The following is a 23555-nucleotide window of genomic DNA, read 5'->3' on the forward strand; positions in this document are numbered from 1 at the left end:
TGCATGTGTGAGAGCTCCATATTTGTTTTACTCTGGTCCTGCTGTGGGAGATGCTGTTCCTGCAATGAGAGATTCCAATGCAGATATAGATGTGATGTCCCGACCGTCGCGTCACATTGACACGCTCCCCACACCACATCGACATGCCCCCGCGTCCCATTATTACGCCCCCCGATATGCTCGCAAATTCAATACATGCAGGACAAGTTTTGCCTCCTGCTTACATGCGCGTGACGTCACTGCGCATGATCACCAGGGCACCCGCTCCCTGTCTGGCCGCAGATTTAGGCTTTTTATATAGTAGGCGCTGCTATGTGTGCGGGCGCGCGCTCGGCATTGCGCATGCACGTGGTGCATGCATTTTGTTTATTAATTGTAAGCGGTGGCGTGTGTGGCTAGGGGGCGTGGCTATAGACATCACAGCGATAGCCGTGCTGTAATTGGCTTGGCAGCGTCACGTGGTGCGGCAGCACGAAAATATACATTTTCATGTATTTGCTGTGATCTGCCGCGCTACCGCTCACTGCCATGCGCACGGGCGGCCGAAGTATAGAACGCCAGGTCTGGACACAGCCAATTCTAATTGGTGCGCGCACTATATTACACGCCTTAGACAGTAAGGCAGACACTTTGTATCGTTGCACGCCGGGCTGGAAGTTCAGCGTGGCTCTGAGGCTGAGACGTTTCCACAGAGGATCAGCTGAATTACTGTGTTCTGTGCGGTTTCCTGTGGCTTCCGGCTGCTGCGAGCAGTTAGTTCAGGAACTTGGTGCACCGAGTCCACACTGAACAACAACTTTGGCCTTTCAGCGCTCATCTGGAACAGGTGGAACCCACTTTTACCCATTATATGTAAGTTCATGTATTTGTTATGTGTTTACTAATATATATATATACATACACTGTTGTGCCGAAGGTTATTCTAAAACAAACCAGTGGCAATCACCAACAATGCTGGGTACATGCTGGGTACATGCTGGGTACATGCTGGGTACATGCTGAAACATTTCAGTGACATTTCTGCAAAAACTAATGGCCCATCGGATTAACAGTGGGGGTCCCTGGCAGTCCCATTCAAACTGACTAGGGGGTCCGATGTACCTGGCTAGTTTAAGGCAAGTTTAGAATACTCGTTGTCTCGTCTGTATACACACACACTGTATATATATACACATATACATACACACACACACACACACACACTGTATATATATACACATACATACATACATACATGTACATATACATACACACACACACACACACACTGAGATTTCCCATTTTACTGGTTGCTCACTTTCTGCCATCTTGCTGGAGGGAGGACTCACAATCACTATGAAATTGCTACTATCTTGTGCCGTGTGTAGAGTTACGTTTCAGTTTATACACGGGACACGCTGCTCCTGCACCTCCCCCAGTGACAGGAAGCAGGAGACTGCAAAGAGGCCAGATGAGAACTAGCAGCTGCAGCAGCAGTGTGTGCTGTGTGTCACGTTTGTGGGACTTTGGATGCAGAAAAGCAATTCCAAAGTGGTGGTGAAACCCATTGTGCCTAAGGGGTATAATGTGGGGAGACTAGAGAGGAGGAAATAAACATGTAGTTGGGAAGAGAATAATGTGCAGTGGAGTTTACCCCTTGAGTGCCAGAGAGGTCAGTAACACATTGGGGTTCAAAGGGCCAAGTGCAGTGATGTGGGGGGTGCTCTGTAAAGGGGATAGGGGCGGACATTGGTGGTGTGAGGGATAGGGAAGGTGGGGCAGTGAGAGACAGATAAAGAAGACGTCTGTTTCTTAATGTGCGTTTATGAACAGGTGCAATGGGTGGACAAGGGAATAAAAGAAAAGTTGTGGAGAGAAAGTCCTGTTATATAACAAAATGTTGTATTGTTTTATGGGTACCGAATACTATTTTGCTTGGCAAACATACATACAGTTTTCTGTGCTGGTGATTAAAGCTCTCACCGGGAATTCAATATGGCCAATAGGAAGGTGCAATATCATTGGTTTCGGTTTCCTATTGGTGGACACCAGCAGCCATGTTGATTTTTATATGAGGGAGCACCGGCACTGAACACTGGTTGTATCCTGGTATGTATCCGGGGGGTGCCCGGAGCTGAAAATAACACGGTTCATCTCTGGAAGATCTCCCGGTTCCAATTATGTGAAAAATCAATTTTCCGTTAGGGTTAAATTGCTGCGTTAAAGTCATGAACAGAACTGCATGGCTACATGACATTGGAAGAACCTTTATGTATTGATGTTGCTGCTGTGAATTTCATCTTTCTTTCTGCGTCTCATACAGTAGTTTGCGAGGAATGTCAGGCGTTTTTCATTGATGAATGGTTAGTGCAGGGGTGCACCATCTTTCCTTGCTGCACCCCAATGCCTGCTTCCCACCCTGCTCTCGACCCCATCTCCCACCCCCCCCCACCCTTCCCTTGTCTCCAGCTCTCAGCATCAAATGATGCCTCTGGTCACATGACGCCGCATTGCCATGGCAACGAGTCGCCAAAGAGAAGTTAAGTGAAGTTGCAGAGGCCTCACGCGATTCCCTGGCATTAATTTAAATGACTTGGAGGAAGAGCGCGGGGTCTTTGCAACCACCCAGCCCCCATTAAAAATCTTGCGCCCCCCAAGTTTCGCACCCATGTTAGTGCGTGGTGCTCCAGTCTTCGTCCAGGACGCTGCCGTTGAAAACGGACATGTGAACAGGTTAACTCTTACCCCCTTTTTTTTTTTTGTATCATTTTTTTTATTGTTTTTCACAAAATGCACACATATCATACATTTTGTTATACATACATTGGAGGAGTACTGACTGTCATGTACATCACAGTAGGTATTCACGAATCATTGTTCCTGTTTAAGTTAAGTATGTAACTAACTGTGTTGAGTATTACCTATTCACATACTTCCCCATTAGGTACGTTAAAATGGAAGGGGCCGCTTCTTTGTGTGCATCTTTTATTGTCAAGAAAGAAAAAAGAAAAGATGGGGGGAGAGCGAGAGAGGTGAAAAGAGAGGGGAGGGAAAGTAGAGTTGGGGAGGGAAAGAAGGGAAGGGGAGGTGGGGGGGAGGGGGGGGACCAGCCCAACCAGTAATTTAGCTTTTTCCGATTGCTTTCATATTAGTCTGTTACACACCTGGCCATATTTCCCATGTCTTGTTGAACTTGTCCATTTTTTGGGCTAGTTTTGCTATAAGGAGCTCCATTGACTTTATTTCGCGGAGTCTTCGTAATATTGTCTGTTTGGATGCTGGGTTTATTTTTTTCCAAGCAGCTGCCACACAGCAGCGGGCTGCCGTGAGTACGTGTATTGTCATTCTGCTTTCTGCCGTCTCTAGCTCGTCAATTGGTTTTGCCAGCACCATGGTCAGCGGGTCCATCTCAATCTCCACCCCCAGGTATTCTCGGATTAATGATTTGATCATGACCCAAAACACCTGAATCTTTGGACAATTCCACCAGATGTGAGCCATATCTCCTCTTTGTCCGCATCCCCTCCAGCACAAATCTGGGGTCCCGGGGAAGATCTGGCTCAACCTACTTGGGGTTAAGTACCACTGAAATAGAATTTTATAAATGTTCTCTTTGGTGGTAGTGCATATTGATGTTTTGGAAGCTGCCTCCCAGATGTCCTCCCAGTCTTCCCTATCAATCTCTAGATTCAAATCTTCCGCCCATTTAAGCATATAATTGTGTTGGGAACAACCTGCTGTTCTTGCCAGACCCAGATACACCTCCGAGATCAACCACTTACAGTAATATCCTTTCCTGCATAGGCGCTCAAAATTTGTTAATGGTTGGAATGTTAATTCTTTGGAAAGAGTTTGCAAGTAATGCCTGATCTGCAGGAAGCCAAATATTGGCAGGTTCACTGTTTGGTGTTTTTTCTCTAGTTCCTGAATCGATAGGATCTTTCCGTTTCCTATAAACTGCTCTGCTACCATTATCTTTAACATTTTAAATTCACTGAGTCTCTGTGGGAACCAGCCTGGGGGGAACTCCGGGTTGTTAAATATGGGCGTTAGTTGTGAGGGCGAGGCCGTTAGGCCATACCTGTCTTTATTTTTAGTCCATATTCTCCATGTACATTTCATTGCTCACAGTTTTAATGTTTCTGAGAAGGTCTCCCTACCCCTCTCGGTCCACAGGGTGGCCGGGAGTGAGAGAGGTCTCACATAGGCAGACTCAATCCCAATCCAACAGCTTGTGGTTGGTTCGTTGTTCCACATTATAACTTGTTTGACTTGGGCCGCCAAATAATATTTCATGATATCCGGGACTGCCAAGCCTCCGCTTTCCTTTGGTGCTAGCAAGATAGTTCTAGCTACCCTTGGTCTTTTATTTTGCCAAATAAATTGGAAGATTTTGTTTTGCATACTTTTGAGTTCACCTAGTGGGATATCGATAGGGAGAGTCTGGAAGTAATATAGAAGTCTTGGTAGGATATTCATTTTTACCGTGGCTATTCTTCCTAGCCAAGATATCTGATATTCATTCCAGCTCTGGAGGTCTTTTTTTAGTCTGTCAAATAGGGGTGGGTAATTGTATTGAAATAGTGTTTTGTACTCCCGTGTTATTTGTATTCCTAGATATTTGATTTTTGTGGAACTCCACCTATAATTGAAGTTTATTTGAAGTAATTTGACCTCGGGGTGGGGTAGGGATATATTTAATGCTTCCGACTTATAAATATTAGTTTTGTACCCTGAGATTTTGCTGAATTTGTCTAATTGTGAGTGTAAATTCGGGAGTGAGGTCCAGGGGTTGGCTAGAGTCAGGATAATGTCGTCAGCAAAGAGGGATATCTTATAGTTTGTCCCCCCAATTTCAATACCATTAATATTTTTATCCTCTCTAAGTGTTGCTGCCAAGGGTTCGATAGAGAGGGCAAATAGAAGCAGAGATAAGGGGCATCCTTGTCGAGTACCATTCTTAATGTTTATAGGGTTTGCGTCTCCTCCTGGGAGCTTCACGATGGCCGTGGGACTTTTGTACAGGGCTCTGACCCCTGCCAGGTAATGGCCCTTAAATCCGAATTTGATTAATGTTTGATCTAAAAAGTCCCATCTGATCCTATCGAATGCTTTTTCCGCATCTAGACTCAATAGGATGGCCTTCGTGGATGAGAGATGTACATGGTCGATTATGTTAATGATTTTCCTGGTATTATCTGAGGCCTGCCTGCCAGAAATAAACCCGACTTGATCTATGTGTATTAGGCTTGGTAGTATGGGGGTTAATCTGTTGGCTAAAATTTTACTGAAAAGTTTTAGATCCGAATTAAGGAGGGCTATGGGGCGATAACTACCGCACTGTAGTGGGTCTCTCCCTTCCTTTGGTATGACTGCTAGATTTGCCTTAGACATAGATGCTGGGATGGTTGTTCCCTCCAGAAACTCATTGAACATATCAAGAAGGTATGGAGCTAGAAGTAGTTTGAATGTCTTATAATATTGATTGGAGAACCCATCTGGGCCTGGCGTTTTGCTAGGTTTTAGTTGGTAGATGGCATCTAAGAGCTCCTCTTGCGAGATTTCTTTGTTTAGTTCTGCGAGATCCCCTTCTGAGAGGCTTGGAAGTTTACATGAATCTAAATATTTGGCTATAGCTTCCTCGTTAGAGGATCTATTTTTTGGGAACTTTAGATGATATAATTTGGAGTAGAAGTCTGAGAATTCGGCTGCTATCTGTGTCTCGCAATATGTTTTGGCGCCTGTTTTTGTTTGTATAGCTGTTACTAGGGCTTTAGTTCTCAGACCTCTTAACTTGGATGCTAATAACCGGTCGGCCTTATTCCCTTTATCGTAGTATTTTTGCCTGGTCCACCGCAGCGCCCTCTCCACTTCATCGATTTGTATCTGTTTGAGTTCAGATCTGGCTTTATCTAATATTTTGAGTAATTTTTTTGAGGGATTAGTTTTATGCTTTTGTTCCAGTAGTTGGACTTTTTCCGCCAATTCGTTGTACAACTTCTGTCGTACTTTTTTCTTGTATGAGGCTATGGAAATGATATTCCCTCTGATTGTGGCCTTATGGGCCTCCCATAGCATCGCTGATGACTCTACGGAGCCCTTGTTCAGTGCAAAGTATTCTCTGAGTTTTTGTTTAATTTCTATTTCTACATCTGGTTGGTTTAGCAGAGAATCATTTAGTTTCCAATTGTATTGGCTATTTTTATAGAAGGGGAGGGAGAGCGTCAGCGAGACCGGGGCGTAGTCCGACCAGAATATTGATCCTATATCTGACTGGGAGGTTGCCTGGAAGATATCTTTAGTACCCAGAAAATAATCAATCCTTGAGTAGGTCTGGTGCGGGGGTGAGAAGTAGGAGTAGTCCCTCTGACCCTGGTGCTGTGCTCGCCAGATATCTATCAATGCGAACTCTTTCAGTATGTTTCTGAATTCCCTAGCATTTTTCTCCCTAGCACGAGGGAGGGGGGTATCTAGTGTGCTCATCCTGTCCTGGTCGGGGTCTACAAGCATATTTAGGTCTCCGACCAACAACAGTGTAGTTCTAGGCTGGGGAGCTAGGCTGTCACAAAGTTCTCTCAGGAAGTCGGCTTGGGCCTCATTTGGGGCGTATATATTGATCATAGTAATATCCACACCGGACAAGGTGCCCTGTAGGATAAGAAATCTGCCTTCCGGATCTGCAGTTTCTTTTTTTAAAGAAAATTTAACATTTTGTTTGAACAGGATAGCTACTCCTCTCTTTTTGGTGGGGCAGGATGCATAGTAGGTCTGAGGGTAGTATCTCTGGAAGGTATTGGGGGGGTGGTTGTTGTGTTAAAGTGAGTTTCCTGTAAAAACAGGATGTCTCCCTTCGTCTTTTTGAGCTCCTGAAGAGCGAGCTTTCTTTTAAGTACTGAGTTTAGTCCTCTGACATTTAGGGATATTAGTTTAAGTGTTGTGTTATGGGCCATTGTTACCTGGATGGTATTTCAGGGCTTCTGTCTGTCCCTCCACTTTCCCAAGGTGGTGGGCGTCTCTACAGTCATACCTTGTCTTGTCTTCTGAGTGGCATTTTTGTGGAATCTTGGTTTCTGGGGACCCTGGTCGTATGCGTATGTATTCGTCCCTGCTGGGTATGTGCGGATAGAAAGACAGGGTTGTGTTCATTTTTATTTTTGACTTTTCTTTTTTATAAAGTACCTGCTGCTGATGAGAGCTGGTTCTGCGAGATCGTCCCATGTGTTCTCTGGGCACGTGGATGGCTGGGTAGGCATGGGGGGGATGGGGGAGGAGAGGAGAGAGGGGGGGGGTGAGAAGAAAGTGGAAATAGAAAAGAAAGTGGGCTGTCCGAGAGCCCAGTTTTAGAGACCCTCATCTCTCTAAGGATGAGGGTAGTAGGCATATTGCCTCTTGGAGACTTCCCTGAGCACCGCTCTTTGAAAGCCATCAGGGAGGTCGGAGAGCCCTCCTTCAAAAGGCATTGAACCCAAACATATTAAATCACATAAAACTTGTTTAACCATATAACTTCCGGGTCTAACGTTGTGGGACCCTTAACTAATTTCTTTCATATCTTTTTGCTTATATATCTTGTGAACCTCGGTTTGACAAAGGGGTAGGGGTGTTCCTCAGCTAGGGAGGGAGGGGGAAGAAGTGGAGGGGGGGAGGGACATGACCAGGGGGGGAAAGGATAGGAGGGGGGGATGGACTGGGCCGGGGGGGGGGGGGGAAAGAGGGACCTATTTGATTATTATCATCAGGGGGAGCTCTTCCAGAGCCCTTATTTAATCTTATATTTTTTTGGGGGGGGGTTGAGATTAAGATTATCTTGACTATCTGTTTTATGTCCTGATCTTCCTGTGGTCTAGGGACCTCATGTTGGTAGCTGGAACATGATGTTTTCTGATAGGGGATAAGAGGGGGGGAGGGGAGCATGGGGGGGTGGGAGGAGGGGTGAGGGGGGCGGGAGGGGGGGCACTGGTGGAGGGGGAGGTCTATAGAAGTATCACCCCCTTGGGAACCTTTCCTAGAGCCCTTTCTCTTGTTGGCCTCTATGGTAATAAGCCTAAAACCTCTTCTGGGATCCCCCTTTCAGAGGCCTCTCATTTCCTCTCTAGGTGGGCTCTTTAACTGTGGCAACTAACATTTGTTTATATTGCCACTAGATGGCGCTGTTCCGCTGTTTTCATCTACAGTAAATCCCTATATTTACAGTTCCCATTACTTTGCTTGGGTCAGCTGCAACGTTAAGGATACAGAGCACACTTCGGGAGAAACCGAGCTGTTGTGTGTGAACCCCTGGGCGTACAAATTATTCCAGGAAGGTATTTACAATATTTAACTAACACGGGATACATACAAGGGAATTTTTTGTATAACTTGAGTCCCCATGTGTCTGTCTTTGGGCTTGCCGTCAGCCTCTGCCTATTTTGGCCGGGTCCGACTCCGCAGAGACCGCCGGTCCAGCTTCCGACCCATCATGGCGGTGGGGGGGGGGGGGGGGAGCGGGGGGAGAGGGGAGAGAGATGTGTTTCCCCTCTCCCCCAGACGATCGTCCCCCCCCTCCCGCACAGCCAAAGCCCCCCTCCCCCCCACCAAACACCATCACCCCTTGTCTACATCGGGTCTTCTGTCCGCTGCTCCCTGCTCTCGTCATGAGGCTCTTTCTCGCATTCTGGGCAGAGGCCAAGAGCGCCGACACTCCAAGGGAGAGCGACTTCATCTCGCGGAAGGTAAGTGGAGATCCGCCAGGGGGGGGTAGACAGGGGAGCTGCGTCTCTCTTTGATCCAGGGGGAGGGAGATCTGGGTGCAACGGAGGGCGTAGTCCCGCCGCCTCCGCCGGGTCGGGACAAGTTCTGAGTCGCGGTTCTTATTCTTCCCCCACCTGGTTTCGCTGGGTGGCGATTCTCTGGGAGGTTCGCGGTACCTTCTCAGTTGGTCTTCGGTTCTGAGCGTCGTCAGCTTCTTCATGGGCAGATCCTCCACTTGCTTGCGGGATGCCCAGGCCCCTCATAAATCTCGGGATCTCTTCCGGATAGGATAGAGTGTGGTATTTCCCTCTTGTCTGCACAACGATTTTGAATAGGAACCCCCAGCGATATTTTATATTGTGTTCTCTCAGTTTCTGCAGGAGGGGTTTTAACTCTCTTCTCCTGTCTACGGTTTTCCTCGAGAGATCACTGTAGATTTCGATTCGTGTGTTGCGGAATTGTAAGGCTCCCTTGTCTCTACTGGCTGCTAATAATTTCTCCTTCGTAGAGTAATAGTGGAATTTAATCGGGACATCTCTGGTCCTCTTGGGGTCGGTAGATTTTGGCCCCGGGGCCCTGTGGGCCCTATCCATCTCCATTTTATCAGGGGATAAGTCCGGGACTAGGTGGGTAAATAATTCTGTCAGGTAGGTGCGTAGCTGGTCCGTCTCAACGGTTTCTGGGACATACCTTATTCTCAGGTTCTGCCTCCGGTCGCGATTTTCCTGATCTTCGGCACTTTCCTTTAATTCCCTTATTTCCCAGTGTAACCGGTTTATTTCGTCCTCTACGGAGGATTGGGCCTGCTCTAAGGCTTCCACCTTATGATTCAGGGTGTCCGTTTTAGCAGCCAGGAGGTTCATATCACTCCTTAAAGTGTTGACCGCTTTGGTCAGGTCATCCTGGATTTCTTTCCTCATTCTCGAGAAGAGGTTTTCCAAATACTCTTTATTAATGTCAATGTTTGCCATTTCTTGCTGCTGTGTTCCGCTCGGGCCTTCCCGCTTGCGAGTCAGGCCGCCATCTTGCGAGTCCTCGCAACTCCCTGCGGGTCGCTGGTTTGGGATAAAATAGCTTGCGACGGTTTGCTGGGCTGCTTTTTTGCCCTTGCCGCTCATGCTATGTATGTTCCCCTGCCTGCTCATGTTATTTTCGGGTGTGTAGGCATGCGATTTGGGGTTATTTGGCTCGGTTATTCAGTGGAGGGCTCCGGAGTTCTCCTCTCAAGCCTCCATTCGCGGTGACGTCACCGGAAGTCTCCCCTCTTACCTCTTTTAACTGTATAGAATCTGTAGAGTTTTCTCCATAACTGACACATTAAAGGATGTTCACTCATTCATGATACAGATTTTAAAAAATGTATATATACAAATATATAAAAATCAGAGCCATACGGCTCCTAGTTCCGGTGCTCAAAAGTCTCTCACCAGTCTTACACTGTAGATCAGAGGAACAATTATGCTGTAAACTGAATGGATTTTTTCTCTAGATAAACACAACAGACAAAGATACCCCAGTGAATGCACTCGAGATGATTGAGTAGGAATAATGATAATCGTTAAAACTAATTGTTTAATCTGTATGACAAAAAATAATAAAAATATTTGTACAGAGGGATGTGGTGAGAAGGTCCAGGGCCACTCCCTAAAGATATACCATTTGAACTCCAACAGAGAATAATGTAGAAGTTGACCTAAGGCAACACTAGTCTATGGAGAGCCTGATAATATGCAGGCTAAATTGTCCATAATAAATTCCTACGGAATTAATAGTTACCATGAGTATGTCACTACTATTAACTAAAAAACTGGTAAGGTATAGTAGAACCATATACCAGCACTGGTGCCAGAGGAAAATATATGGAACAAAATTAATGTACCCTATAGGTAAACCAGTACAATAGAACTAGTGTGACTAAAATACTAGGATAATGTAACGACGTATGGTCACTAAACATACATATACCGGTGATGGAAATAGACTAATATACTGAGTGAAGACACATAATAATGAAAACAAGGAAAAATCAAACCCTGTACAAATATTTTTATTATTTTTTGTCATACAGATTAAACAATTAGTTTTAACGATTATCATTATTCCTACTCAATCATCTCGAGTGCATTCACTGGGGTATCTTTGTCTGTTCTGTTTATCTAGTCTCTTGTCCCCATTTGCACCTTATGGTTCTCTACACTGCTTATTATTTATGTGATTATTTCAAGCTGATGCGGGGCTTCCCTTTCCCTTTTCCTCTAGTTCATCTGGATTTTTTCTCTCTCAGTGAGAGTTACTCACGGCTTGGTGACCGGCTGATGGGTGGAGAGAATCGTGATAAGTATTTCTCAGGTGGGTCTGTTAATTCAACTACTCCGTGTGTGCTATCCAGATGTATACCCCGACTGGCTCATCTCTTATGGCACTGGCGATGTCGGGTTGTAGGGTCTCGGTATGCCCCTGCTTGCCACTCCTTCCAGCAGGGGTCTTTGCAGCACAGCACTCCATCAGCAGAAAGCTCTGACGAGACTCTCAGGCTCTCTCTCTGACCAGCTCCGCGTCACCATTTGCCGGGTGGGTAGTGACGTATACAATACGGTGGCCAGCAGCCTGCAATCTCAAAACAGCATGTACTTCTGCGGCAGACTTTATTCTTACTAATCACCGGCTTGTACCTGGCATGTTCCTGGAATGTCACACTGTTCACCCGGAGCATGCCGGGCTCCTTTTGCCTTCCCAGCCAGGCACATGCCCGGCTGACGCGCGGTTGATGTGTTAATTGATAATGGTTCAGGATTTACTAGGCTGCAATGCTTCGTGTGTCCGCCAGATGGCATAAATTCATGAATTGTAATGCAGTATATATATGTATATGTATATATATATATATACTGTATAACAACAACCCCTATAACCCCTAACATACACATACAGTACTGTATATGCACATCAATGATACTATAGGCCGGCGGGGGCGAGATGTGTTTGCAGCACAGAGAGAACTGCTGCTCTCTCTGCGCAAACATCGGCACATTAAAAATTATTTAAAATACATTTTTATTCATAGTGTAGATGTGCAGGGGGTCTCCGGAGCTGAACCGCGTTGGTTTTAGGTCTGGGGACCCCCTGCTCCCCGAGATAAACAAAGCAGAGGGATACCGGCACCCCCTAAAGGGGCCTGTATCTCGGGAAGCAGGGGGTCCCCAGACCTAAAACCAAAACGTTTCTGCTCCGGAGACCCCCTGCACATCTACACTATGAATAAAAATGTATTTTAAATGTATTTATTTATATTCATTTATTTATTTATTTATTTAGATTTATTTATTTATTTTTTGGGCGGCTGCTGTGTGTGAGTTTTTTTTTATTGTGGGTAGCGGGAATGGGGGAAGGGGGTATTAGCCCCAACGGTGGTTGTTTAGGGCTTGCGGGGGGGGGGGTAGCGGGAGGGGTTAACCCATTCATGACCGTAGCGGTATTAACTGCTACGGCCGTGAAGGGGTTAAGTGCACCCGCAACCCCCCCTCAAGTCCTAAACTCACACTAAGGGCCAAATACCCCCTTCACCCACCCCGCTACCCACAATAAAGCGGGCACGGTGGGTTAACCCCTTCATTGCCTTAGCGGCTATCAGCTATGGTAATGAAGCAGCATTTCTTTATTTTAATAATATTGTGCAGGAGCAGGGGGTCCCCTGAGCATTAATTTCTGGCTCAGGGAACCCCCTGCTCACTGTACAATATTATTAAAATACAGAAATGCTGCTTCGTTACCATAGCACATAGCCGCTAAGGTAAGGAACGAGTGTTTATTTATATATGTGTTTTATTTATACTGTACATGAGCAGAGGGTCTCCGGAGCAGAAACGTTTTTGTTTTAGGTCCGGGGACCCCCTGCTCCCCGAGATACAGGCCCCTTTAGGGGGTGCCGGTATCCCTCTGCTTGGTTTACATGTCGCGGTCACGTGATCGGGACCTTTAAATGCAGAGGGATACCGGCACCTCATAAAGGGGGCCGTATCTCGGGGAGCAGGGGGTCCCCGGACCTGAAACCAACGCGGTTCAGCTCCGGAGACCCCCTGCACATCTACACTATGAATAAAAATGTATTTAAATAATTTTTAATGTGCCGATGTTTGCGCAGAGAGAGCAGCAGTTCTCTCTCTGCTGCAAACACATCTCGCCCCCGCCGGCCTATAGTATCATTGATGTGCATATACAGTACTGTATGTGTATGTTAGGGGTTATAGGGGTTGTTGTTATACAGTATATACTGTATATATACAGTATATACTGCATTACAATTCATGAATTTCTCGGCTTCAAAGACAACAGCTCGCAAACACCCCCATGCGTTTTTACACGGCATTGCAGTATTGTAGCCAGTGGGAATAAAATGCTTAAATCACAGCCGCGATATAACGCTATATACCCCGGGAGAAAACGACACAAAACCGCACATCATCGGGATCTTCTGAAATTCGCGGAGCTAGCCAAGTAAGAATAAAGTTGGTCACCAGTGTAGATCCTCTGCATATTATCAGGCTCTCCATAGACTAGTGTTGCCTTAGGTCAACTTCTACATTATTCTCTGTTGGAGTTAAATTGGTATGTCTTTAGGGAGTGGCCCTGGACCTTCTCACCACATCCCTCTGTACAAATATTTTTTATTATTTTTTGTCATACAGATTAAACAATTAGTTTTAACGATTATCATTATTCCTACTCAATCATCTCGAGTGCATTCACTGGGGTATCTTTGTCTGTTCTGTTTATCTAGTCTCTTGTCCCCATTTGCACCTTATGGTTCTCTACACTGCTTATTATTTATGTGATTATTTCAAGCTGATGCGGGGCTTCCCTTTCCCTTTTCCTCTAGTTCATCTGGATTTTTTCTCTCTCAGTGAGAGTTACTCACGGCTTGGTGACCGGCTGATGGGTGGAGAGAATCGTGACAAGTATTTCTCAGGTGGGTCTGTTAATTCAACCACTCCGTGTGTGCTATCCAGATTTACAGTATACCCCGACTGGCTCATCCCTTATGGCACTGGCGATGCCGGGTTGTAGGGTCTCGGTATCCCCCTGCTTGCAACTCCTTCCGGCAGGGGTCTTTGCAGCACAGCGCTCCGGCAGTAGAAAGCTCCAACGAGACTCTCAGCCTCTCTCTCTGACCAGCTCCACGTCACCATTTTCCGGGTGGGTAGTGACGTATACAATACGGTGGCCAGCAGCCTGCAATCTCAAAACAGCATGTAGATCCTCTGGTCTGCGTGCTCCCTGGTATGGGTAGATCAGCATACAATAACTCCCCAAAGGGGAAAAACCCGATGCACAGCGTCAGTCGTGGGGTGAAAAATTCAGAAGGATTTATTTATATAAAAAAATGGGAAAAACAATGCTGATTCAGTCACTCTTAACGCGTTTCACACGCTGGGTGCTTTATCAAAGAGTTTTTCACCCCACGACTGACGCTGTGCACCATTTTTTTCCCCTTTGGGGAGTTATTGTATATATACAAATAAATACATTCTATATACACTTAGCAGATAGATTGAATATGTCTGCATAACCTTTATGTGTAGAGAGTTAGCATGATCTACGATCGTCTCCTGGTGTTTCATTGGCCCTTTGAGTCCTGTGACGCCAGGCGTTTGATTGGTGCTCCATCGCTATGGCAACGCAACATGCTATTTAAGCTTCTAACAGCCGTTCTCTTCTCCAACCTGCCCCTGACGAAGTTCCACCTGGACAGAAATGCATTGGGCGTATGACACGCTGATGTCACAACAGGAGGGGACTGGCTGCTCTCGTCCACTTGATCACCCAGGTTTTCACAGCATTGTGCTACCTTTTTGCTACATATTGTATCTGTTTTGACTGGCAAGGAGTGTTACAATCACAGGGTGTCTGCTTATTACAATATATCTTTGAGGTGCAATTATGCCGCCTGTTAGTGCTGCGCTGTGCTCCTCACAGCTTTTATATTGAGTTTAGCCACTTTTCAGACGCTCCCCCACACTCCGGGCCAGTTCATAATTATTAACGCTGCACCTGTCTGTCACTGAGTTCAAAGGTGTCCTTGGCAAATTGTATGATCTTTATAGGGGCATATCTCTGCTCCAAATCTATCAGATCGCAACATGGGTCTGTTAGTACTACATTTCCTCACAGTAACCTTGCTCCACCCTAGTAACAAGTGAGAGTTGTAACAAGAGTGCCGGGTTGATTACAGCAACTGCACAATATCCAATTCGTTAAACAGTGAGGTTTGAATCATTCTACCTTTGTAATTTATCTACTGTTGGGTAACTAGAGAGTAGTATACAATGACATTATAGCCTGTATGTTATTTAACTCTTTACGCTAGGGCATCGACACCCCAAGATAGATAATATATTCAGCTATATATTGACTCACACAGATTAGTAGGTACTGTACAGTACAGCTGTGGAACACATTGCAGAGAGCCAAATTGGTCTCCTATTATATTAGGACAGCCAAACGCACATATACACCGGTGCAATTGATTCTGAATCAGCATTGCTATTGGTTGGTTACTGTGCTACATCACACCCAATCAGGGTATTTATTGGTAGATCAGTTCTTACTATTCTTCCATATCAGTGATTCAGTATCCCTAACAAATGGATATTATTTGCTTGCAGAGAATTGAACCGTGTCCTCACTCGTCTGGGTTCATGGAAGGGTCATGCGAAAATGCTTTCCCTCAGGGGAAGGACGCTGGTGATCAATCAGCAGGTGGCCTCAGCTGTGGCACTGACTGATCGCCCTGAGTCCGACCCCTGAATTCATCCCCAAGATCCAGAGGAAGTTGCTGGGCTTCCTATGGATGGGAAAGTGTTGAGTCTCTGCGGGTGTTACGTGCCTCCCTCTGGGAGAGGACGGACAGGGAGTTGTGTGTGTGTGCTCTCAGATGCACACCTTCCGCCTCCAATACCTGCAGAGATACCTGTACGCAGACCCTTCTCTGCAGTTGTGCTAGTTGGCATCCAGCTTCCTTCGCCAGCTGTGCAATATGGGGTATTACTGGCAATTGTTTCTCATCAAGTTTGAGGCGTTTGGGAGAGACCTCTCAGTGTTGCTGGCATACTACCAGGTAACCCTCAAGGCCTGGAGCATGGTCTCTGTGTCTAGGTAAGGAGTGGCTGTTGGGGAGAGCCTCCTGACCGAACCCATTCTGTATAATCTAGCAGGGTGTGCACGGATGTTGGCGTCCCACAGCATCATTCGCTGCTTTTGCAAAGCACGGCTGACCCGAGTCGGGAATCTCAAGGACTACGAATGGTCGGAATGGGTGGAGCCTGAGGTGATTATGCGCCTCATGGGCTACACCACCGCAAGAGTTCCATACCGTTTTCTCCAGGATATCAAGGATGCCAACTCGCAAACCTTCCTAGAGGGGTTATTGCAGACCGGAACGCCACGTCCGCCTTCCAACCCCCTGCCTCCAGCTGGATGTGTGGGCCCAAAACCCCGCTTACCCCCTCAGGCTCCTCCTGTCCCCAGTCTAACCAGACAGGGGACCATACCCTCGGTATGCTTTCGCGCAGTGCTGGTAACTGCATTTACCTCCCAGTGGGCCTTAAGTAGGGTGCTCTGCTCGGGATCCCCCCATGGTATTTCTTTTAAACTCCACATCCTCCTTTAAGTGCACTTTATTTTCAGATACAGGTGCACTTAGATACTGTTTTTTGTTATATATTTGCTTTAAATCTTTTCCCTTTTCCGGTTGGTTCTGACTGACCAACCAGATGCTGTATTTACCGATTGGCTGGCGAAGCCCTCCAATCAGTTAAAAGGTTTGAAAATAGATCTAGTTCTGACCTCACATAGTATTTAGTGTTGGTTAACAGTTACTAAAGTGCTATCAAGCCTTTGGCCCCCAAATTATTCACTTGTGAATATACTGATATGCAAATCTGGACTATAAGGGTCTCTGTGCTGATAGAGGGGGCCAGGATTGCCTGTAATGTAATAACTACATGTGGTGAATAGGTTAAATGTGTCTGTATGTATGACAGGATGACTAATGTTCTGCTTCCAGTAAAAACTGTTACAAGACAGGGGACATTAACCGCAGAGTTGGTCAATCTCCTCAATATGTGATAATAGACTGTATTCTGTTGTAGCCGTTTTTTACAAGATAATTCTGTATTTGTATTGTTGAGGAATGACTGTCATGGGAGCCCAGTACTCTTAACACCTTTATATTCAGGGATCAATACCCCCAGGCAGAACAAAATAGTGGAATAAAATTTGGTTTATTCAGCCGAGACCCACAGACTCACAATGAAATACAAAATACAGTAAATGCACACTAACAGGGGCTCTGGGGGAGATACTAGACTTGCTAGGTGCAGGGCACCTGCTTCAGTAGGCTTACCCTGTCCGCTCCAAGTCCAGAACCTTCACAGTACCTTCACCCGGGAAGAAACCTGGCTTTATACCTTAACCGAGAGCAAGATTTAGGTAGATTCGAGGAATGATCAAGCGTGCGGGAATTACAATTTAATGCCAAAAACTGCAAAATATTACACTCGGGTTACGCAAATCCAAAGGCAGAATACAGAATGACTGGCATATGTCGGCTATTATAGCGGAAATGGACTTGGCAGTGATTATTTCAGCTGCATTTAAAGTAGGAAGCAATGCCACAAAGTAACGGGGAAAGCCGGCAGCATGCAGGGGGAATAGGGAGAGGTTTTAGTAGCAGAAAGAGAGAGGTAGTGAGGCCACTTTATAGCTCATTGGTTAGAGCAGGGGTAGCCAACTCCAGTCCTCAAGGGCTACCAACTGGTCAGATTTTCAGGATATCCCTGCTTCAGCACTGGTGGCTCAGTCAGAGTGAGTACCTTCATACTCTGCCACTCAGCTTGCGACCCTCCAGCATCAATGTGAGGAGTACTTCATGGAAAGGGTGGTAAAGTCATGGAATAGCCTCCCAGCTGAGGGGGTAGAGGTAATACAGTTCTCAAATTCAATACGGCTTGTAAAAGACATAAAGATAAATCTATATATATATTTTTGAAAATGTTGTATGTTGGCTGTGCTTATGGGCAATCTGATTGGTCCGTCGGTCTGTCACTCAGCCTCTGGCCAATTAGATTGCTCCGTGGCCCGCCCCCGCATGCCTGTCATTGGCTTGCTTGCTTCTGTGGCCTCGCCCGGCCCTCCTCCTCCTCGCCGCGCGGCCTGCCGCCCGGCCACTCTCTTCTTCTCCCTCTCCCCCCTGTTCTCTGTGTCCCTGTCTCCCGCTGAATCCCCCTGCCCCCGGGTATTACCCCCACCTGCCCCCCCTTGCCCCCGGGTGTCACTCCCCCCTCCCTTTCCCCGGTGCCCCCCTGTCACCTGTGCGTTGCACGTGTGGTCCGAGCCGTCCAGCGGCCTGGCGGTGTGTGCATGCTGCGGCTCCAGCCTGCGGCTGCTCCCGCTACTCGTGCGGCTCACCGTCCTTCCGACGCCGGCTCGCACACACTCCGGGTCACCGTGCGCCTGGCGGCCTGCGCTGCATACTCTGCCCCCCCACGCCCGGGACCGTGGCTGCTCCCGCTCATCGGGTGGCTCAGCGTCCTCCCGATGCCGGCTCGCGTCCGCTCCGGGTCACCGTCCATCCAGCGGTCTGCGCTGCACGCTCCGCCCCCCACGCCCGGGACCGACCGGTCGGAGCGCCCGGATAGGAGACAGGCGCCTTCTGGACCGGTGGGAGCTCGGAGACAGGACGGAGGTGGCTGGTGTCCGCCGGTGGGGGAGCGGGGCTGCGGCATCCTCACTGCAGTTGTTGTTGCTGCCCAAGGACCTGTGTCTCACAATGTGTGTGTCTCACAGTGTGTGTGTCTCACAGTGTGTGTGTGTCACTGTGTGTGTGTGTCACTGTGTGTGTCACTGTGTGTGTCGCTGTGTGTGTGTGTCACTGTGGGTGTGGGTGTCACTGTCGGTGTGTGTGTACCACTGTGTGCTGCTCGGGAATGGGGGGGAAACGGAGACCGGAGCGGCATAGGGGACACACACGCCCGGAGCTGTGTGTGGGGGGAGGGGGAGGCGGAGAGAGAGGGGGGAGTGGAGAGGGACAGGGGGACACAGGGGTGTGGAGAGAGGAGGGAGCAGGAGGTTTTGGTCCCGGGCAGCGCCGGGTCTCTCAGCTAGTCCTATATATAAAGGGAAGTGAAGCTCCATTTTTAACATAATATATATATATCAGGGGTATATATATATATATAAAACTGAAATATTTGTCCGTCAGGATGTTTGTCTGTGGTTTTGTGCGTTTTGTGATTGGTTGGCAACTGGCCACACCTCTCGCTGTAGCCCCCTCCCATTGGCTGTGGGGTGAGGTTAGCTATTTCACTCTATCACTGTCCCTGAGGCTAGGATTGAGGTATGTGAGTGGAGGGGAAGCAGAGAAGTGATGGAGGAGTTTCAGCAGCTCTGAGAGAGGAAGCCTAACACACGAGGTTCTCCCCCGGTCACCACCCGCCCCCCCCTCCCGGTTACCCCTGGCGTCGGCGGGTCGACGGCTGACCAGGGTGGGAGTTGTTGGAGAGTTATGCGTGAGGCAGGTGCGGTTCTCTCCTGGTGCTCCCCACGTCCCCGCAGGCGGCTATATGAGCGGGAGGGGGGGTGTTTGAGGGAGACGGGTATGGTGGTCCCACGGACTGGGTTCACGCTGCTTCGGCTGAGTTCAAGGGTAGGGAAAGGGGAAAGGGATGGGGGATGGAGGCTCCAGAAATGGATATATGAATGAAGTAACTCACAGACTGGTGCAATAGAGGATATATATGAGGTTAACAACATAGACAGACAGAAAAGATCCTCCTAGAATGCACTCAGAAAGGTAAGTCAAAGTGATATGGTTGATAATTTAAAAAAAAACCTTTTAATCACACATATAGTAAAACATCTTGTATAGAGGGAAATGGCAGAAAGTAATCCACGACCAGTCCCTATTGACAAACCAAGAAACAATCTTCCCAAATAAATACACGGGAGATAATGAGGTATGACACTACACCGCCGATATGTGGGCTAGAGAACTGCCAGTAGTAATCACAAAAAAATACCTACATGGATTCACATAGACCACAAAGTATATAGGTGTATGTCTGCTCCAGAACGGGGCGAAATCAACATACAAGATGTTTTACTATATGTGTGATTAAAAGGTTTTTTTTTAAATTATCAACCATATCACTTTGACTTACCTTTCTGAGTGCATTCTAGGAGGATCTTTTCTGTCTGTCTATGTTGTTCACGCTGCTTCGGGTTGGGGCTTGGCAGTCGATTCTCACTCCCCCCCCCCCCCACGCATCCCTGCACACTGAGCGCTGGGGACCGGGGGGTGGTGGGGAATGAGCATCGGGGGGGGACGAGCACCGGGACATGGGGGGGGGGAATGGGAGGCGGGGAATGGGGGAAGGGAACGAGCGCTGAGGACAGGGGGGGGCAGAACGAGCGCTAGGGACAGGGGGGGAGCAAGCGGGGGTATGCAGGGGGGAGAGTGATGTGAGGTGCAGGGGGGAGAGTGATGTGAGCTGCAGGGGTGGGAAAGTGATGTGAGGTGCAGGGGGGAGAGTGATGTGAGGTGCAGGGGGGGAGAGTGATGTGAGGTGCAGGAGTGGAGAGTGATGTGAGGTGCAGGGGGAGAGTTATGTTACAGTAGGTGCAGGGGGGAGAGTTATGTTACAGTAAGTGCAGGGGGGGAGAGTTATGTTACTGCACCGACACACTTTATTCGAGCAAATACCCGGTATGTACCTGGCAGATACCTGGAATGCGCCGCTCCTAACCTCTGACAAGCCCCGTTGCATTTGCCTTCCCAGCCTGGGTTCATGCCTGGCTGATGGGCGGCTGATCTGTTAAATGATAATGATTAGGATTTAATAGGCTGCAATGCTTCGCGTGTCTACCAGATGGCATAAATTCATGAATTGTAATGCAGTTTATATATATATACTGTGCAGTATTGCAGCCAGCGGGAATAAAATGCTTCAATCCCTGCTTGGAAAATAACTCAATGCACTCGGGCAGAAAACAGTCACAAACCTCAATACACCCGGGTATACCCGAATTCGTGGGACTAGCCAAGCTCGAATAAAGTGTGTCGCCAGTGTAGGTACATCTCTCCCTTCCCAGCTCTTCCCCCCAGAGCCCGCTCTACCTTCCCCAGCGCTCTCCCTTCCCTGGTGGTCCCCCCCCGCCAATAGCATGCTCCCCCTTCCCCGGCACTCCCCCTTCGCCGGCGCTCTCCCTTCCCCGGCGGTCCCCCTCGCCCATAGGACGCTCCCCCATCCCCGGCGCTCTTCCTTCCCCAGCTCTTCCACCCAGAGCACCCTCCCAGGGGGGGGGAGACATGCCGGGGGGGAGAGATGCGAGATGCCACTCACTAACCCACCCACCCAGTCACTAACCCACCCACTAACTAACCCACCCAGTTTCTAACCCACCCACCCAGTCACTAACCCACCCAGTATCTAAACCCAGTCACTAAACAACCCAGAGTCACTAACCCACCCACCCAGTCACTAACCCACCCACAAACCCACCCAGTCACTAACCCACTCACCCACCCACTCAGACACCCACCCACTCAGTCACTCAGTCACCCACCCACTCAGTCACTCAGTTACCCACCCACTCAGTCACTCAGTCACCCACCCACTCAGTCACTCAGTCACCCACCCACTCAGTCACTCACCCACTCACTCAGTCACCTTGTCACCCACCCACTCAGTCAGTGATTTGGGGGAGGGGGTGCCCTGCTCCTTTCATTTGTCCTGGGCCCTATGATTTATGTTGGTGGCCCTGCTCCCGCCTGCCACCGCAGCGGACAGCCCGCCCCACAGTAAATCATCTGAAGCCACCAACCCCCGTCACAAACCGCACCCAAAGTAAGCCGCCGCAGAGATACCCGCCCGCCCCCGCAGTGCGCCGTCGCCCCCCATCAAAACCCTGGTCGCAGGTGGAGGCGCTGCTTTTGGTAAGAAACAATCCATACATTTACATTGCCCCAGGTTCTCCGTGGCAGAGGCTTAGGCCCTGCGAGCCAACAGGTTATACAGCATTGGTAGTTACACTGTATTCAGTAGGAAACAGGGCTACACGATATTAAATTATTTACTTTTTGGCATTTAACATGTTTTGATCCTTTTATTCTATAGTCGGTGAGTGCTGGAACTTTAGTTTATATTTACTATTGTTTTGGGGGGAATTGGGGTCCCCCTGTGTTCCGTGGGCACCCTGCGCATGATTTTTTTTGTATGCATTGATTGAGTGATGTCTATCCTATTTGTTTTGCAAATTTACATTTTGCATCTGCAACAGCTTGCAAGACAATTGAATGAAAATGCTTGTAATTGAAGTACATGGTGCCTGAATTTTTGGGGAGTTTTAAGCGAATATGCTTCCCATCAGTGCAGCCTACGCAATTTGGAAAATTCCATTTGCTACAGAATTCGTTCGCCACATTACTTAACATTTGCACAGTAGGATATGGCATATGATCAGACTGTAATGTATGGTAAATAGCATTTCATGTCTCATGAACAACACTTGCCACTGTTCTTTTGCCCATCTTAAAAGAAAATGCCAAGCCACAGAATGGTATTCCTGATGATAGAAATCTGTAAGAAAAATTAAAAAGGTCTTTTTATGATAAAGTTTACAAATGTTTTCTTAAAATATTTTCTACATTTTTGTAACATATTATAAATATAGTTTTTTTTTAATTACAAGCAAGCGACATTACATAGTATTCTATATAAATCTATTACTTTTTCAATAACTGTTGTATAACCTACATCAGGGGTATGCCAACCCCGCAGGGTCAGTTGATGCCGCGTTGCCACAGGAACATGACGTCACATGACCCCGCTACATCATTTGACGCCGCACTGAGGTAAGTATTCAAACCCCCCTAACACGCAGTACTGAATCTAACACCCAGAAAAGGTAATGAATAATAAAATTAGTACAACAAACCTGAGAGTAACCATGAGCCTTTCTTCTGCACAAATTGAGTGCCCAAAATTCATCTGAACGGGGGTTATCTTGTCTTGTATCGTGACAAAATTTAATCAAATGTATGTGCTCTCATTCTCATGTACTCAAAAAATCTCCTATCATACTTACGCCGTTGCTGGTATAAAGTAGCACATTCCCCTTGTGTCTCACAATCACTATTTAAGTCATGAACATTACTTTCTTTTCCATCTATTATCCATGATTTCAAATAAAAATGATCCATTAGCAGCAACACAGTTTGCATGTGTGAGAGCTCCATATTTGTTTTACTCTGGTCCTGCTGTGGGAGATGCTGTTCCTGCAATGAGAGATTCCAATGCAGATATAGATGTGATGTCCCGACCGTCGCGTCACATTGACACGCTCCCCACACCACATTGACATGCCCCCGCGTCCCATTGATACGCCCCCGATATGCTCGCAAATTCAATACAAGCAGGACAAGATTTGCCTCCTGCTTACATGCGCGTGACGTCACTGCGCATGATCACCAGGGCACCCGCTCCCTGTCTGGCCGCAGCCTTAGGCTTTTTATATAGTAGGCGCTGCTACGCGTGCGGGCGCGCGCCCGGCATTGCACATGCACGTGGCGCACGCATTTTGTTTATTAATTGTAAGCGGTGGCGTGTGTGGCTGGGGGGCGTGGCTATAGACGTCACAGCGATAGCCATACTGTGATTGGCTTGTCAGCGTCATGTGGTGCGGTACCACGAAAATATACATTTTCATGTGTAACGGGTATTCCACCCCACCCAATCGCATATATAGTGTGGGTGAGTAGAACATGTGGTGTTACCGGGTGGTGCGTATAC

At 47.6% G+C, this 23555-nt stretch overlaps 1 protein-coding gene across 5 annotated transcripts in view; it reads left to right on the forward strand.

The window, feature by feature from the left end:
* Positions 1 to 647: 647 nt before the first annotated feature.
* Positions 648 to 23555, forward strand: part of LOC142466869 (uncharacterized) — a 129596-nt gene continuing 106688 nt past the window's right edge. For 3 of the 5 annotated variants that reach the window (XM_075572409.1, XM_075572411.1, XM_075572413.1), the window contains exons 1-3: positions 648 to 852; positions 10969 to 11058; positions 13586 to 13675. The gene's annotated coding sequence lies outside the window, so the exon portion shown is untranslated. The remainder of the gene's footprint in view (positions 853 to 10968; positions 11059 to 13585; positions 13676 to 23555) is intronic. The other 2 variants (XM_075572412.1, XM_075572414.1) reach the window with 1 other exon arrangement.

Source organism: Ascaphus truei, chromosome 15 (assembly GCF_040206685.1).
Source record: "Ascaphus truei isolate aAscTru1 chromosome 15, aAscTru1.hap1, whole genome shotgun sequence".
In the NCBI taxonomy this organism is placed as follows: Eukaryota; Metazoa; Chordata; class Amphibia; order Anura; family Ascaphidae; genus Ascaphus; species Ascaphus truei.